Source organism: Ochlerotatus camptorhynchus, unplaced genomic scaffold (assembly GCF_037179485.1).
Source record: "Ochlerotatus camptorhynchus isolate MF236.1 unplaced genomic scaffold, CSIRO-AGI_Acam_v1.1 ptg000151l, whole genome shotgun sequence".
Classification (NCBI taxonomy): domain Eukaryota; kingdom Metazoa; phylum Arthropoda; class Insecta; order Diptera; family Culicidae; genus Ochlerotatus; species Ochlerotatus camptorhynchus.
Genome location: NW_027040641.1, coordinates 1,975,128 through 1,994,043, shown reverse-complemented (window position 1 = coordinate 1,994,043; position 18,916 = coordinate 1,975,128). Strand labels below are relative to the sequence as shown.

The 18,916-nt window shown below is 38.1% G+C and overlaps 1 protein-coding gene across 6 annotated transcripts in view; it reads left to right on the top strand.

Annotated features, from left to right (window-relative positions):
- The window catches only part of Ctr1A (Copper transporter 1A), a 142,110-nt gene that overhangs the window by 70,470 nt on the left and 52,724 nt on the right, over positions 1-18,916 (top strand). The window contains exon 1 of one of the 6 annotated variants that reach the window (XM_065221991.1): positions 2,695-2,715. The exons of 4 other annotated variants lie outside the window; for them this stretch is intronic. The gene's annotated coding sequence lies outside the window, so the exon portion shown is untranslated. Of the gene's footprint in view, positions 1-2,694; positions 2,716-3,209; positions 3,338-18,916 lie in introns of those variants that run through there. One more of the 6 variants, XM_065221988.1, reaches the window with a different exon arrangement.

Sequence of the window (18,916 nt, the reverse complement as noted above, 5' to 3'; positions counted from 1 at the left end):
TGACCACCACAATGAGGAATGAGACTTGAAAAAAACGTGCATGTAAAACCCCCTCCCCCTCCCTCTTAACAATAACCCAAAAAAGACATGGACTTTGACGATCTTTTTTTTTCGGGAAATAAATTTTAAGCAAACTCTAATAATGTATAAACAATTATTTTTTTACATGCAGAGCCAACATTTTCAAAAAAAATATATTGCTTAATAGGAGACATACACTCGATGAATTACCAACAACTGACTGTAAAACATATCTGGTACCTCTATATATGCAATTATATTAACATCCAAAGTCCATCCTTTTTTACATATTCTGCACAAAAGAAACTTTTTGCTCCGCCCCATTCATAAAAAACGGCGCGAAATCCTATCAGGTTCTGAACCGGAAAAGATATAAAACAGTGCTGCTGTCATGCTTTTGCTCATTGTCGCTTCGGACAGCGTGGCACTTGGTCAATTTTGTGTGGTTCTACGTCATACTGCGGTCGTGTCTAGGACACAACCCTTTAATTTTTTTACTATCTTAAGAGATGGAATTGGCTAAAAATCTCTATAATAAAGATAAAAAAAAAGTGCCAGGTACTCTATTCTAAAGTCTGTGAGAGGGAAATCACAAGTCTTACGTCATCAAAATACATGGCATGATGAGAGAGAGAGTAGTAAGGTGAAAAGTAAAGTGTATGGGAATGAACAATTTTATTGATGTTACAGTAAGTTAACAATTAAATTTTAAATTAAAAGTTCCAAAAAAGGCAAATTTTTACTATTTCTATGTACTTGGTCACGTGAATTCTTGATAACTACTTGTAATTATTGGAAATAATTGATTTTCTCTCTTCTCCCATTCTAAATTTCAACGATGCCTTCCAAAGGAACTGCGCCACCTCTGGGAATATACTTTATGGGAATCACATAATTGTAACTTGTTTAACAATAATTTGTGGGAAAATTTTGAACGACAAGATCCATTAATGGTTTCTATACGTTGTCGTGAACATTCTGATTTTGGTGAGTTGACTAATCTGAGCATCGCAGCAGAGTCAAACCCACTCAAGTCAGTCGCCAGAAGCAAACTGCCGCCTAGGATGAAAATCTTTTACGTTGGCCCACTAGGGGCGCTCAGGATATAAGAATAGAAGAGTCGGACTAATTTCCGGTTTAATCTCTATATATTTTGAAGAATCGCTGATGGTCCCACCATCTATATTACATGGCTGCCAAGATATTAAAAAATTTCCACTTTCTCCACTGCCAGCCCTGCAACCGCATCAGTCATATTGTGGCCGTGAATTTTATGTTTTGCAGATATAAAGACATCAACCGCAAAAATAAACAAAAAAAGCCATTGGGACGTTACCATGGTCATTAGACTGATGCAAAATTTTAAATTGGGCCCTGATTAGCCTCCCAAAATTTGAACTCATATAGTGAGAAACTGGCTTGGCACAAACCATTTGAAGTTTATATGGGAGTTACTATGGAGAAACCATAATTTCGGTTCATATCGATCTCAAAATTCACAAGTTAACTCTACTTTAGAAAATGATAGCTAAGCTTGTTGAAAATTTTCTCAGCTACAACTTTGTTGAAGACCACTTTTCGATCAAATGTAAGGAACAAAAAATATTAATGATTCAAGTCACTGATGTCTTATGATTATGCTCAATCAACTGTTCAGCAGGCAACATTGGTGTTTATGGCGCATAGAATACACGGTAACCGGTAATATCCAATAATGACTACAAAGTAAGCATTTTCAAGGGAGACTGGTACTACCCATTTAATGAGTAAAAATACTACCCATTTATGAGTATTTGTTACTCAAAAATGAATACTTACTACTTGTTTTTGTAGTTGTAATTACTCATAAATGGGTAAAAAATTTCTCATTTAATGGGTAGTCCCAGTTTCCCTCGAAAATGCTTACTTTGTAGTAATTATTGGGTATTTTGCGGTTACCGTGTAGAGGACAAAAATCATGGCTACTGCATGTCACACTGCTGAATACAGTGTTGCCCACAATACAGTTGCTTAATCTTGCCATAAGATTATCAATCTCCTAAACAATTAATAACTATTTAATTTGACGTTTGGCTGAAAAACGCAAAATTGTAGCTGATAAAAATTCCCTATAAGAATAGCAAGAGAATTTGTTAACAGTACAATATGTAAAATGAACAAAAAGTTTTGTTTCCCATAGTAATTTCCATATAAACTTCAAATGGTTTGTGCCAAGTCCGTTTCTTATCAAATGAGTTTAAACTTTCGGAGGCTAATCAGGACCCGATTTGAAACCGTTTGAACACTGTGGAGCGAAAATTTCAAATTTTGCATCAGTCTAATGGCCATTTCAAGCTTCCTTAGCGAAGGCAATTCCAAAACCACATCTACAAGATAAAGTAGAACCAGTTCACACATAATTGACTGATTTGCAGCAAACCGCACCACAATGTTTTAACCATGCTTTCGTTGTGTTTCAACCGAAGAACCCCGATAAGACCTCTATCACTAGAGGAAATCTAACCCCTTCAAGTGGCTTTTTATGTCGATAACGGCGTGTCACTGTTTATTGAAAAAGTAGCTTTATCGCAATAGTTTGCCGAAGAACCGGTCTCGTTTTGTATTTATTGCGAATTAATCTTGGATTAACAGTAGTCGTTTCTGGGACTTTCTTCGGTTCATTACCAACGTTTCGTTCTTCTGCAAACTTCAAACGTAAGTAAAATCAAATCGTGTTATCGAAATAACAACAAAACTAATCTAACGGCGTGCACAATTCTGTTGTTAATTCCTGAGTAAATACTAGAACACTGATAGAATAATGGAGTCATTCGTATCGAGTCTTGCTTTGTTTGTCTCCGTTGCAGCGTGGGATGTGCTTGTTTAAGTGCTTGATCTATTCTACGGAATTGTGCTTGTTTTTGTTTTTCTGCTGGCTTATCGCCGAATGAAGTACTTTAAGACATGGTTTCAGTAGCTTCTAGATTAGTTCAAAGGCACATATATGCAAATGCAACCCGTTGGTTCGTACCACAGTTCCCCGTCCGTGGGAGCAATTTGACAACAAGGTTCATTTTAAATTGCCTAAAATCAGGCCATCCGATTGTTGCACCAGTTGATGTGACGCAACATGGAAGCTGTTGCACAGCCACATCAATGGAGCGTCACACTGCTTTGCGTCTGTGGAGGTTTCAGTTCAGTTTATCATCCGCTGTCGGTTCAATCGGTCGGGTCGCGTCTTTTTCGGTGTTGGTGTTGGGGGAGGTCAAGTTCGCAGTTACAATAAAGGCAGGCGGTATTGTTTTGGTGCACAGTACCAGCTGACGTGGAAATCACGGTATGTTAACGTTTTACCACGGCGGAATGTGACAAGTTATATCGGGTGAATGATTTCATGGATACCACATTAGCTAATAGTTAAAAGGATGAAACCAACTGAAATAGAAATTAGCGAAACATTTTGGTCAAATCGAGGTGGATTTTCAACCGTTATGTCAAACCGTTATGTTATCATTAAGTGTGCTGTTCGAGTGCAGTGGCTTCAGGCTTTCATATAATTAGCCCTGATTTCGAGGAAAATTGTGAACCAATCGAGTGTAATTGAGTCAAAACATTATGTTGTTGCTGTTCTAGCGGGTGGTGGTAGGTCGAGAGAAATTTAATGTTTTACATAAAACTGGATCCGTGTATGATTAAAGCTTGTCGCGTACCTGTGAAATACCACTTTAGTGAAATTTTTGAATCATGATTGTTTTCCTCAATTTAAAATCAATTACTGCAAAGCATTACAAGCTTTAAAGAAGTGCCTAAATTACGTAATTGTAGCAACATGATGTCTGCAGAGACGTTTATAAGTGTCAATCTTCTTCTTATGAAGTAGTCTTCTCGGAGATTAATCCGCCTTAAAGTGAGATAATTCCCTAGGTAAAAATGTCAAGATCACAGGCATAAACATGAATCTAGCTAGGGGGTTAGATTCTGCCTTTAGTGAGAATGACACTGGTGAAGACTGCACATTGTAGTCGGAATACGTATCTGTTATGGATACCAACATGAATTGAGTGGAATTAAATGGAAGATAACCTTTTTGGCTGTTTTATTTTAGCATTTCGCTAACAACCCAATTTCATTACTTCATTATGATGGCTACCAAGCATTTGGGGATTTTCTTTATTAAAGAGTTGTATAGATTTGTCTCCTTTGCTCTATTTAAATCTTTGATTATTAGTTAGGTGGGTTCCGATTCTGCACGTTGCAGTTTCATTTTATAAGGCTTTAGTGGAAATGACACACTGTTTCGGTCATGGATACCAACATTAATTAAGTGGATATAAAAGGACGATAATCTTGTTTGCTGCTCTAATGTAATGTAATGACAATTTGAAATTCGGTGTACAAACTCTCATAAATCTCCACGATATCAAATACAACACACGATCGTTACGGTGACACAATTGCCCCTATTTCCACACTAATTTCTTTAGATTTCTTGTCTGTGTTGGCCCTGATTTCGGCATTTTAGATGTGTTTCTTTAAACCTGTAGTTATAGAAAGTAGTTGTAGAAAAAAAATATCCGGATCTGAAGTTAATGGATTGCAGACTGAGTATTGTCATGTTGGGTTCCACAAATCTCTTGTCCATTTAAAAAGCGGCAATTACACGAACTGCATCATTCATAGTGACTCTCATAAGAAAAATCTTAGGAAGTCAATAGAATAGGGTTCAGCTTGTGCAGATTAGTGCAAGTTGCCTCTCGGATTATGTCCTAAAATTGATTTATTTTGTGAGAAATTCTCAAATAATGTTTAATAGTCAAAAGAAGATCAATCATTATATTCGAACAATTCGTAGATGCTAATCCGACCAGCTGCAGCGAAATTTTCGCAAAGTATCAAATAAATAGGGCTTGGTATTAATGTAATCCATTGTCAATGTAAGAACTGCGGTGAATCAGTGCTTTCAAAATCAATATTGACAATAACGGCACCGACCTTTCAGTCATCGGAGACGAGAGTTAGTTCGACATCCGACTGGCCGAGAAATAACTCTAAAGACGTTTTACCCTTCTTACAAAGAAGGGTATAGATATCACTTGAAAAACCGACTATCGATCCGAGGCCCGGAGGGCCGAGTGTCATATACCATTCGACTCAGCTCGACGAGATCGGAACATGTCTGTGTGTGTGTGTGTGTGTGTACGTGTGTATGTGTGTATGTGTGTGTGTATGTAACGAAATGAATGCGCTCACGTTTCTCAGCAACCGCTCAACCGATTTGGACAAACTCGGCGCCAAATGATAGGTCTTGGGGTCCCATTGAACGCTATTGAACGGTTTTGGAATCGGTGAACCGGTTCCGGAGATATGGCCGGAATAAGATCCGGTGAATATGGGCCTTCACGCTGGATTTAACGGAAAACGTATCAAAACCATCATGCGACACATCAAATTACTACAGCATTCAAAAATAAGATCAATGCAAGTCGTGTTAAGTGTTCCAGACCACATTGGACACACTTGGACATGTTCCGGGTAGCCCGGGGAAGTTGCTTGAATATGAATTGAATTAAAACCCATTAAATCACATTAAAATACGATGATAAGGTGATTGGTAGCCTCACCAAATAGACTACACCCGGATATATTCCGGGTACCCCCAGGCAGTGGCGTAGCGTCACTGGATGACACGGGGGTGGGGGGGGGGGGCTTGGTCACTGATAATGACAATAAAATAAATAAACTTGAATAAGTAAGAAGGGTCTGATCACACCATAGGTGGATAAATTCGGGTTTTTGTTAGTGGGAATGGTAAATTAGATATGGATTCACTGCTAAAAGTGCTGCGATCTTTTAGAGCCGTATATGCAAATAATGTGATCCTATCAATTGTGTAATGTGGTAATGTAGCCTGCGATTCGATTAACGATCTTCTTCTCAGTAAACAAAATCCCCTGCAAACCGACCATCGTTTAAGCCCGATGACACGAAGCTATTCAAATGATATGACGTCCTCGAAAGTAGTCAACTATGTTTTGAAACCCGAATAGATCATACGTCACATATTACCGACAATACCACGTTTTTTCCACACAGTTTCGGTCACTACTAGGCCACCGAAATCCAACCAACCACTAGTCTGTTGGGACCGATCGAACATTATTACGTTATTACTCACTACCGTCGACGCAACCCAGTCAAGGCTCCAGAAAAATAACACTAAACCATATATACCAGAACACCTTGCATAAATACTATTGGGTGACATATCGCCACCAGCCGAAACTCGTAATAACTGTTGACCTTTCGCAAAACCCTATATATGTAGACAAGCGGTCGTATAACATGATCTTCTCCTCCACAGCACCTGTGGATTGAACAGCTACAAATACTAACTACTAAAATTATGTTTATTTCTGTTCGTTTAAGATTGGACATTGATTTTACATTTTAGTTGATTAGCCTATTTAATATTTTTGTTTTGCAACTAGTTTACAGTATATCCCTTAAGGGGTGTGTTTTGTTTGAATTAGAAAAAAGTGATTACCTACCTAACTTAACTTAACATAACTTAACCTAACGTGCTAGATCACGTATGACCTGGTGACTTGATCTCAGATAGGTGTCTCTGAACCTTTCCAGGATGAAAACTCTCCGTTCTTCTAATGTTTGAATTCCAGCCAGGAGGTGGATCTCAGAATTTCTAGTTCGTAGTGTTTAAAAGATTTTAAGAGTGTAAGAAAGATTTTAAGGTGATGGCATTTTGCGCAATTCTCCCAGATTGGCATACCGTACTCCATTACAGGAAGGATGATTTGTTTGTAGACAGCAAGCTTATTTTTCAGGGACAGGGTTGACTTCCTGTTGATAAGTGGATACAACGATCTTATCAACATGTTGCACTTGGTTTTCGTTTTGTCAACGTGCTCCCTGAAAAGAAGCTTGCTGTCTAGTGTTAGCCCGAGTTACACGACCTCTTTGGACCATTCCACCACTGTGCCGTTGAGGCAGATCTTGTTATTCTCAGACGGAACAAGTCTGGGAGATTTAGAGTGTGGAAAGATAATTACCTGGGTCTTTGCCGCGTTGATACGGATCTTCCAGCTGTTGAAATATTCAGACGTCCAGGCTTCTCTGAAGTTTGGCAGTCAGAGCTCCGATGACCCTACCCTTGTAGACGATAGATGTGTCATCTGCGAACAGAGACAACGATCCACCATCAGGGAGAGCCGGCATATCGGAGGTGAACAGATTGAATAGAATGGGGTCAAGCATGCTTGGCGTACACAGTTTTGGTTACGAACTGCTCATTTGCTAATAACTTTACACAGAGTTGACGAAACATAGTTCTTTTTGAAGTAGTAGATCAACTAGAGTTTAAGCTTGTTATAGGTACGTAAAAAAAGTAGATTTTAATTCTAGTAATAAACTGTATTTGTTTATGCGTTGTAAAAATGAAGTGAGAAATGCTCGCTGCACATCTCGGACTTTAAGTGTAAAAATTCATTGGTGTTGATTCAAATGTTAAGATTTATCTACTTTTGGCATATCTATAGTAAGTTATGATCCAAATCTATCAATAAATTTAATGAAAAACAAATTTCAACAACTGAGTAAAAAGTTATTAACAAATGAGCAGTTGGTGTGTACAACTGTGTATGCCAAGCATGGGGTCAAGGATGCTTCCTTGTGGAACCCCGGCACCGATGTTGAAAGCATCCGATGTGATGCCATTCAGAGAGACTCGGAACGTCCTGTCTGATAGATAGTTGTTTATGATCTTCACTAGGAAGATTGGAAGACCGTACTGCTGCAATTTGAACACCAGGCCATCATGCCAGACATTGTCGAACGCTTTTTCAACGTCCAACAACGCCATGGCAGATGTTTTCGAAACAGACTTGTTCCGTCTGAGAATGTTTGTTACTCGAGTCAGCTGGTGGACGGTCGTACGACCTTTCCGAAAACCAAACTGTTCCTCGAGTAACAAGTTGTTTTCATTGGCAGATGTTAGGAGCCGGTGGTACACTGTTCTTTCAAACAGTTTTGATAACCCTGAGAGAAGGCTGATTGGTCGATAACTTGAAGGAGAGGACGGATCCTTCCCAGGTTTCCGGATGGGTATGACTTCCAACACGAGGGGAAGTAGCCAAGTCTGCCAGATGGTTGTAGAATCTGGAACTCAAGTGTTTGAGTTCCAGATTCAGGATGTTGTCGAAACCTGGGGCCTTCATGTTTTTAGATGATTTGATATAGGCCAACAGTTCGTCAGCCGTAATCTCGGATTCAACAGCTACAAATAGAGTCAACGCTATATTTATCTAAAATCACAATTTCATTGGACACCATCCCATAGCACAAACCATTCTGCGTGACTAGCACTTTCATCTCCACTCCTAGTCATTAACTTGAATAAGCCAAGTACCAAGCCCCAAACACTGCCTAATTAATCGTGATTGGGGTATCTATTCTTTTAAGTACAAACCACACCCCCCGGTTGCGGAAAAAAATGAGTAGACTCTGCCCGCGGTCGGTTGACATTTTAAGGAACTGTCACGATTTTTCGGTTTTTTTTCGCGTAAATGATTTTGGATATTGAAAAACGTTATCAGTAGTGGTTTTGGTACGGTTGTTCGGTTGATGTAGTGTTTTGGTGGCTTTGATTTGGTCGTTTGTTTGTTTAGTGGGAAATGGAGTAGCGTTTTGTTTTTGTTTAGTAGAGGCAGAGTGTTGCCGTTCCGTCGACGACGTTTGGAGGAAAAGGAGGTGGTGAAAGATGAGTTTGGTAGTTGTGAAGGGTTTGTGAAGTCCGGTATCGAAGTTGTAGAAAACAGTGGACGCGAGAGAAAAACTATATTGTTGGAACGAAGGAATTTCGAAGATGAACGATGGCTTCAGAAGTCAAGAGTGGGGAAGAAAAAAGCAAAGATCATGATGGTAGTGGAAGTTTGGTATATGGAATTGGTACTGTGAATGGAAGAAGTGTATAGAACTCAGAAAGTGGAGTGAAGAAAATGGGCGGTCAGCATAACATTACATTATGTTTGGAGAAGAACAGTATCAGGCTAAAAATTTGGTGAGATCCATCCATTAAAAAAATCCAGTATTTAAAATAAAATACATTTATAAATGCAAGGGTTTGAGGGTTTCCCAGGTAACCTGTTCAAGCTTCAGTTGACTGCGGTGGCTCTTCTGTTCCTTCTATTCCTGAATAGATAGTGCGAAAAAGGGCGTCTATGTGATGTTTTGCTGTACCTGTTGTGGACATTAGTACATCCTTTTCCTTAATTTGGTAGAGGACGCCTTGTCTTGCCTCAAAAGTTATCCTTTTTAAAGAACTAATCTTCACAACATAGAGGGCACCATTACGGAGCATTAGATGTGATCAAATTATTCGCAGTTTTATTTGTCCAACGCTCCCCGGTTGAGTGTTGCATTACTAATGTTATCTGAAGATTTCCGTACCAAAATTATCTCTTGATTTAGTCAAAATCTAGCAAGAAACAAGCGGAGTGGTCTTGCATTGCTTTTGATTGGATTTCTTCGACGATCGCTTTCGCTTCTTTTTGATGGATTAGATAGGGTAAATGTTGGCTTCGGCACCCATTGACTGTTTTCGGCAACCAAAATTTAAACGTTAATTTCACTATGTTTTCCCATCAACGCACTTCCCTGAATGTGTCCAAACGATTGTTTAGCCTTTCAGCTTCAATCTGATTATATTTGAACGATCGAGCAATCCAGTAATGCTACATTTTTCTTCAAATAAAGCATACGCACTACAAAATGAGGTTGATTTCGAGTTGCCGATAATAGAACAGCTGGTTAACACGCAGTTCTAATGGGAAGGTTGCCGAAGAAAAAGAGACTGCCGACAATAGTCACACTCACCTGAGAAGTTTGGAGCGTTGTAAAAACGCTTTCAAAACGTTTTGAAAAATTCTGTCGATTGGAATGGATAGAGAAGCAAGCAGCAGATGAATGTAAACAAACAGACACATCATATATGTGCGTGACGCTGAGAAAATGCTAGTAGAAGTGCAGACGCTGCTTAGATTGACGAGAATACGTAAATTCCCCTAGGTCTTTGGAAGCTTTTGCATTTTTTAAAGTAACGGCTTATTGATCAGATGCTATGTCTGCTGTTTTCTCTGCTTGACGTTTTCGTTTGCTGACCCTCGGGGTTACCATTGTAGGCAACGGCAGTAGCGCTACTGGTGATACTTTGAACGTTTGTTTAGCTGTTGAATCATTGCTATTTCCAGAACAACAAGCCAAGATGCCTTCAGGAGCCACTTGAACTCCTTTATCTTCACACTGGATCGATGGAGAAGTGGCATCCTCTGGATCCTGATGAGGCAGTGCTTTTACGTGAGCACCAGCAGGTTGATCGATTACATCAGATGGTGTGAATGCATCGTCGTCGATATTGCGAATTCAAGGCCAGATTCCTGTTTTGCTGAACTCGTTGATTAACTTAAACTTAACTTTAGCTTAACTTTAACCTAACTTAAACTTAACTTTAACTTAACATTTACTTAACTTTATCTTAAATTTAACTTAAATTTAACTGATTTTAACTTAATTTTATTTTAACTTTAACTTCACTTCAACTGTATGTATGATGTATGATGTATGATAATTGTCATTGTAGCACGGAAACTAAGTCGGATAGCAGTGGGCGCTCCTAACTGTTTGATTTGATCAAGCTTAATAACCTCTGATTGTCCTCAACATGTCACTGTATGAAGGACCAAAAACGGGTTTGGTGGATCGATAGGTAAATTCACCTATACGCCTCCACGAGATGGTAGAGAATCTCCTTCCAGCCACATGATCGTACAATTGGTCAAAAAACGAGCCGTCCAACAGAAGGATACCCCAAATGAGTGTGGAGAAGAGCCCGCCCTTTTCCCACGAGATGTTAACAACAGGGTGTTGGCAATTTCACTCTCCTAATCCAAATCGTTTCAATGAGGTGCCCTAATGGTTCCTTCCCAATCCCAGCATAGTTTTGTATATATGAGCAATAATAAAAATTAAAAATTTAAAACAATCTCACCAACTTTCGCTGCTTCTTCACCCTTCTGTCCAATTTTCGTGCCTATTTGTGAACTCGTTGTCCTTCTCTGCATCACTGATAGTCTCTACTAGTCTCCCAAAAGTCTTCCATGTTATTTCTGATGTGTTCTACGATATTTCGACGTCCATTATCTTTGTATGATGATCTTCTAGTTTCGTCTTATAACCGTAAGACCAATGCGAGCATCACTCCATTGCCGTATCGCATGTGCTCCATTTTGCAGCTCTTCTTTCACTTTTACTTTGATGACTCCATGGTATTGGAATGATATAGATATATGCCTTATTTACAATGCTGTGCTATAACCACAACGGGATGGCCATTCAGAATGGTTCAACGGATGTGAAATTAGGGAACTTTTGAATTTAACAAGATTTAAAGTATTTCAATGCAATATTAAATTGGTTGGCTAGCAACATTGTTAAAACATTGTGCAATATCTTAACTAATTTCTGGAAGAATTTACTTGTGTTTTATACAATTAGTATCAATGTTCCGTCATATCGTATCAACCAGTGATCTTCGCAAGTGCCACATTTCGTTCTGGCTCTTTGGAACTACATGTGATGAAATATGAAATGCACCGTTTAAAGTGAATTGCACATAACAATGTTCATCACTTACCCACACATAAAATCTGCCTCGACCAACCTGGCAGAATGCACCCTAACCCTCACTGAACCAAAGGGCAGGGAACTTTAACTTCACTTTAACTAATCTTTCACTAAACTGTGACTTCAACATAACTTTAAAATAACCTTAACTTACCTTTAACTTAGCTTTAATATAACTTTAACTTAACTTTAACATAACATTAACTTATGTTTAACATAACTTTAACTTATTTTTAACTTAACTTTAATTAAACTTTAGCATAACTTTAACTTACCTAAACTTTAATTTTAATTTTTTTTTTTCTTTATTTAGGAGATTTTCAGCCGTAGGCTGGTTCATCTCCGCAATTTTATCTTAATTTTAACATAAATTTAACTAACCTCTATTAGAGTTATGTTAAACTTGACATTAACTTTAACATAACTTCGAAATAACTAACCTACCTTAAACTTAACTTTAAATTTAACTTAACTTTAACTAAACTTTAACATAACTTTAACTTACCTTCAACTTAACTTTAGCATAATTTTAGTCTAACTTTAAGTTAAACATAACTCTTTAACATATCTTTAACTTAACTTTAACTTCACTTCAACTAAACTGTGACTTCAACATAACTTTACACAAGACCTTAACTTACCTTTAACTTAACTTTAACATAACTTTAACTTGTCTTTAACATAACTCTAATTAAACTTTAACATAACTTTAATTTAACTTTGATATAAATTCAACCTCCCTTAGCTCAGTCGGTAAAGGTGCAGCTACAAAGCAAGTCCATTCGAGTTTGAAAAATTCTCGACTTCCCTGGACATAGAAGAGTGACTGGACTTGCCAATGATACCAATGCAAAAATGATACAGGCATCGAAAGCTCTCAATTAATAACTGTGGAAGTGCATCTAGAACACTGAGTTGAGAGCACACAATAAGCTTATATGCGATATGCAATAAGCTTGAAATGTGAAGAAGAAGAAAATAAATTCAACTTAACTTTAACTTGACTTTAACTTTAAATTTAACTTAAATTTAAATTACCTCTAATTTAACTTTAACATAACTTTAACTTAACTTTAACTTAACTTTAACATGACTTAAACTAACCTTTAACTTAACTTTAGCTTAACTTAACCCGTTACTTTACCGATTCAAAGCCTGTTCCAATTGCTGATTGGTCCATGACTTTCAGTTGCTCTTTCGAAGGTAATTTTTAGGCATCAAACATAATCAAAATGAATTCAACATCTCTGTGTCCGTCTTTCCCTACCATAGAGTGTCCGGCTTTCCCCACTTGATAGCTGTTTTTTAAACGTTAATAATTTTTGAGAACTAATTAAAATAACTACCGGTCTTTCACCAGATGTGTGCTTGACAGTCACAATAATTAATTCACGTAGGAAAAAGCAGGAAATATAAACTCTTCAAGATGTATAACCAAATATCCGAAGCCGTGTCCATCTTTCCTACTGTGTCCGCCTTTACCTACTTTCCCCTAGCCAAAATCGATTCAGTCCTGTATACGAACAAGTTTCAACGAAATTTGAAGGATTTCATTGATGAAATGAAAACTTAGCCGCATTAAAACGCTTCAAAATCATAAATGGCCCAATTGCAGGGTTTTCGTTCAGCTTTCAAATGACATCCCTGATAAAATTTATATAAAATGGTTATTTTGCTTAACGACGTTTTCAGGATATCATCCAAAACATTTGTCGTATAGCCCATCATTTGGGTTATCGTTCGGGTACGGTATTTTTTATTAGGGATAAATGAATAAGTTAATAATGATAGCTTTCTTGTAAACAGTCCACGAGAATCCTCCTATAACTTAGAAACGCTTGCATTAACCTGTGTCCACATTTACTTGTAACCAGGCTTTATGATAAGTTATCGAGTTTGGGAATATAGAGTTGTAGTCGTGGATAGTTCATTGTATGTATCTGTCTGAATTATAGCAATATGGGACTAATTGCATTCCTTAACCCTAGTAAACACTCTGTTAGTTTCTATTGACGACGAAAACTTGTTGCTAGTTATCTGACTATGATCGTCAATACAAGAAACAATCTGTCACTTCGCGCTAATTTATAAGAGATCCGTCCTAACCATTTTACATATTATTTTAGTACGCTTGTATTATCGTCAGGTTTGCTGAGCTAGATTGATTTGGACATTTTGCTGTTCACAGCGTCTGTAAAAGGGATCCAGCAGCATCTTGCGACCTTTCCATTAGATGGAGTTCATCGGAAGGATGTGCTACATGATGAGCTTCAAGCATCCTTCTACGTAGAAACGTTTGTCGAAAGCACAGTAAAAAAACTGATGGAAAGAACCCCTTTACTGTTCACACGAACTTCGGTACTTTCCGCGACGGCTCTTCGATCTCTCTCTCTCTCTCTCTCTCTCTCTCTCTCTCTCTCTCTCTCTCTCTCTCTCTCTCTCTCTCTCTCTCTCTCTCTCTCTCTCTCTCTCTCTCTCTCTCTCTCTCTCTCTCTCTCCTCTCTCTTTTAAATAAAAAAAATGTAACCCAGTAGCTTTAGTATTAAACCAATCAAAAATCTTCTTGCATAATATTTTTTCCGGACTTGTATTTAAGAATCAAAAATTTTCCAGGTCCAGGTTTTAGAAAAAAATTCTATGTCCAAGATCATAAAATGTTTTCAATGTTTCAGAAGCATATTAATTTTCCAAGAACTGTGATTTTTTAAGGACGTTCCAAATGTTAAAAATATCAGGCCGCAAAAATTGTAAAGTAATCTTGGAAAATTTTCCTAGTTTCAGAATAATGACATTTTTTTCTTATCGCTTTAAGGTTTAAGGTTTGACAAACCATCATTGTTTTTTCAATCATCATCAAAAAATCAAAAGCAGTTTTTTTCGTTCAAATTCAAAATTCTGCCAACCAAAATGTCTGCTTTTGATGATTGAAAATTCAATGATGGTTTGTTGAATCTTAAGGTATTACAGAAGTTTCTATATCCTAAAGTGTCAAAATTACATCATCCAAAATGGCCGAATTTTTGCAAAAATGTGAATGATTGCCCATAGCACACAATTAAGCAAAGTTCAATGCATATCGCAGAAGGTCTAGTCACATTTTTTATCCTATTTGGCCGGGAATGGTCTCGTGGGTTTTGAGTTTTAGGTTTCTGAGTATTTCCGAACACTGCTTAGAATTAAATAATTTAATCGTGACTGAATCCAGCTTTAACATAATGCATGATACGTAAACAAATATGTCATACAAAATCCTCCGAGAATTTTTCTAAGTGTGTACAATTAGGAGTATTGCAAAGAAGATTTGAAGAAAATTTAAAGGAATTTTTCATCGAAGTTTTTAGGTAAATTTCAAAGGAATGCTATGGATAATTTCAAGTTTGTTCCTGTAATCATCTTTAGGGAGCTCAAAAAAGAGATCCCAGGTAATTCTGAGGTAAATTCCAAGGAATTCACGTTTTTAAAAATTGTCCAAGGATTAAAATATTTCAAAAATTTGCCTTTTTATGAGATTAAAAAAATCGTAAATATTAAACAAGTTTTTTTGCCTCTGTTCGGGACCTAACACCACTGCGAACAAAAATTTTATCTATTGTAGTAGGGTAGAGAACTACTTCGGCCTAATCGCCCATTTTGGGCCTATCGGGCAGACAACTTCAAATAAATCCATGATATCAGAGTTAACACGCCAATTATGCGTTTGGGGCGATACTTTAGTTAATAAGCTACCAAACGAAGTCAATGAGAACGCGTGATATGAAGGTTTGCACTCTCAAAAACAAAAGAAGCGCTCCGACCGAATCAATTTTTATCTTCATCCGATAGGCCGAAGTGAATTATTTGGCGTTTCAATGCGTTAGGCCGAGTTTAGAATCCGTAGGCCGAGTTTGGCGTCAAGAAGCAGTATTAGACTTTTGACAATATCTTAACGATTGGTTTATCTTTATCAAATCTGATAACATGATAACATTCCGTTTGGTGCTAAACTGCGCTAGATTAAGAAAGGCTAAGTGCGGGTTGTGCTTAATAGGCCGTAAATGGGGTAGTTAACCCTATATCCCGTATCCTTAGTTTAGTGCATGTCGTATTACTCCATCACTATTGAGAAATGATGAAGTATTTGATTTTTTACAGTTGTCATTCTTGCATTTATCGCATGGATCCGACTCTAATTGAAAGTTCCCGCTATTTATACCCTTCGGAGTGTTGCAACACCCTCCAAAGGAGCGCCCCTTTGTCAGTCAAAATTGGATTCCTTAGCAATGAATGGAATGACACCGATAATGACCATGCATCAGAACCCTAGTCTTAACCACTTCAAACTATAGAACAACGAATAGAATATTAAGAATCACATAGATGAAGACTAACTAACTCATTTTTTGCTTGTTTCAAGATCATCCTCGGTGGACGACAAAGCCGAGTCTTATCACTATCAACAAGGCATACAAAGTAAGATGTGTTCCTTTGATTACTGAAAAATCATGTTCCCCTAGTTTGAAGTAGTCAGGCTACAAAAAGGTGATCTACCCACGTTACGGTTTCTTAGTTGGTAGTACCGCCACCCGAGGCGCACATAGTCAATTGCCTTGTGTTTGACATTTGCACACTATCGCCATCTGTTGAGCGTACTGCCCATTACAGTGTACCCAATAGGTGGCGATAGTGTTTTAGCGACGATATTTTACAGTGAGAAATATTCAATGTGCTATTTCTGTTTGTCTGTGATTGTACGACCAACCTTTGAAAGTTTGGAACGGCCTATTATTCGTGTCCACAACCTAGAAAAAAAAAAGAGTTTGCCCCATTATGCAGCACATCCATGCTACAATAAACACGTTGATTCTATTTTTCGATTTCCCGCATAAGTTTTGCGTATTATACGGAACTCTGTCAAATACTGCTTCCACCAGTCACCCAGTTTAGCTGAATAATTGATGTATGCACACTTCTCAAATGCAATTTATCGTTCTCATCTAACAATTTATGGTCAATAGATCCACCGCAGCACCGATGCTGTTTCGCTTTTCAACTTTCATTCACACACCTCACTGAAAACGCCACCCCGTCGCCATTTGCAACGGCAGAGTTTTCCGGCATAAAACCCAAACCCCAACTGATCAACTGTAATGAAATTCCTTCCCGCACTTTATCGTGTCAGTGCAACGCCACCAAGTAACCGCAAAAATGCGCTACTCGACGATTTGAGCATGCTTTTCAGTCACTCCCGCAGTCGTTCGGCAAATTCTACGTTCTATGACTATGATACGGCGCGCGATTGTGTGCTGCAAACTCTCGACACCAACGTACGGGCCGTGATTGTACACCGCAAATCGAATTGATAGTGTTGATAGTAGGATAGTGATTGTTTTCGTACGCCCTGTCACCATATTGGATGGCTAGTTTGCTCTGGTTATGTTCGCCTTGCGGGTCAGTGTGCGGTTTGGAGTTATGCGAAGGGGTGTTGGACGTGCTGTGCGAACGAGTTAAATTGCATAAGTTTAGCGATTTTATTTCAGCGCATACATTTCTGAACAAATTTATAACATGATAAATGTGACTATCATGCAGAAGATATTAACAGTCTCTCACTCATAACGCGTCCACGATGGTGATGTCCACAGAAATATGTCAGTCCTACCCGGACCGTCAGTATCAATGGGTTTTGATTATGAGAGACAATTGGTGCTAATTGATGTGATATAGCGCAGCTGCTCCATTCAGCAATAATACGTCCTTCCAGAGACATTCAGTTCTGGGTTTGAATAGATTCACAGAGCCCCACATGAGTACCGAAATACTAGGCATTTAAAATACAGTGTTATGTGAAACATACCGAACTCCGAGGATTATAAACGGATGCATCCCCGGTTGTTGAAATGTTGATGATGTGTAGCGGAAACCCGTTGAATAATCCGTATTGATAGCGAATTGGCTATCAGAAGCTTTGGAAAGGATCTATCGTGATGAGTCAATTATTTTTCATAACTAAATGACCCTGTTTGCAATTGAACCGTTGCATTCGGCCACAAAAATGTTGTCTCAATTTCCAAATCGTTTGTATGCAGGCATGGTGAGGAGATTGCGTTCCAATTTCCACCATTCCTGATCGTATGCAAATGATGTAATCAGATATCAGAATAATAATAGTCTAATCAGCATAAGCGATATGGAATAGCTTTCGAAAGCGGTATATGAAGCATTATTCCCTCTGGCCCCTCAAGCAACACAGATTGAGCAGTGTCCTCCTCAATTAGTGTATGTACAATCGGACTTAACGAAGGGAAACCGCCGAGTAGATGTTCGGGCCTCACAACACGATAGAATTGGGCTCAATCATTGACGAAAGAGAAGATGGCTTGCCCACCTTCTTCCGGATGGTAAAATCAATGTCAACAACACTAGCCAATCAATTTCCTGTAGTTTCAAAATCGTAGCAACGCTAACACTATTTATTGTTTGCGATGGATGAAATTGCACATCCTATGCACGCACCATGGTTTCGGTGTATGTATTAGCATTCGGAAAATACCGCTGGTTTTTTTGATTTTTCCAATTTACCAACAGATTTCCTATCTCCTATTCCACGGTATTTATTATTCAATGAAAATTGATATAAGATATCATTCGAAAATCGAGCGCACTCGGCTTATGCAAGCTTTCCCGGAAACAGCGCACAAAGATACGAAAATTGTGTCTGGCAAGCTGTTGAAGTTTCACGGAATCAGAAATTTAGATTAAAGAGGTCCCTCGTTGATATAATAGGTTGAATGTACTTGCAGTTCCATTTCGTATTAACATTCGATGGTTTTTATTTTTATAAACGATTGATCTTTCAAGGACAGGGTTCAGCGTATCTGCTCCATCTGTTCGCGTTTCCAGGCGACATATCTCATCATCTTGTATAGATATGAAAATTTAATTCGATGCTTGCTTTTCCACGGATTCCGTGAACGCATGCCCTTGAACGAATCATGGAACTTGAACTGCTGGCAAACCTGATATTATCAGGAAAATTTTCCACCAATCTGGGAATTTTCAAAGCAGCAGCTTAGAATGAATTGAAGAATTGATACCACCTTTGAGGTTGGTTAGTTATTTGTTTGTTTTAAATTTTAATTTAAAATTTCAGAAGCATTTACAGATCTTACGGGCTAGGCAGAATATGATAAAAAAAAATAAAAAAATTGACTCGACCTTCTCCGATTAACAAGAAACTTTGGAT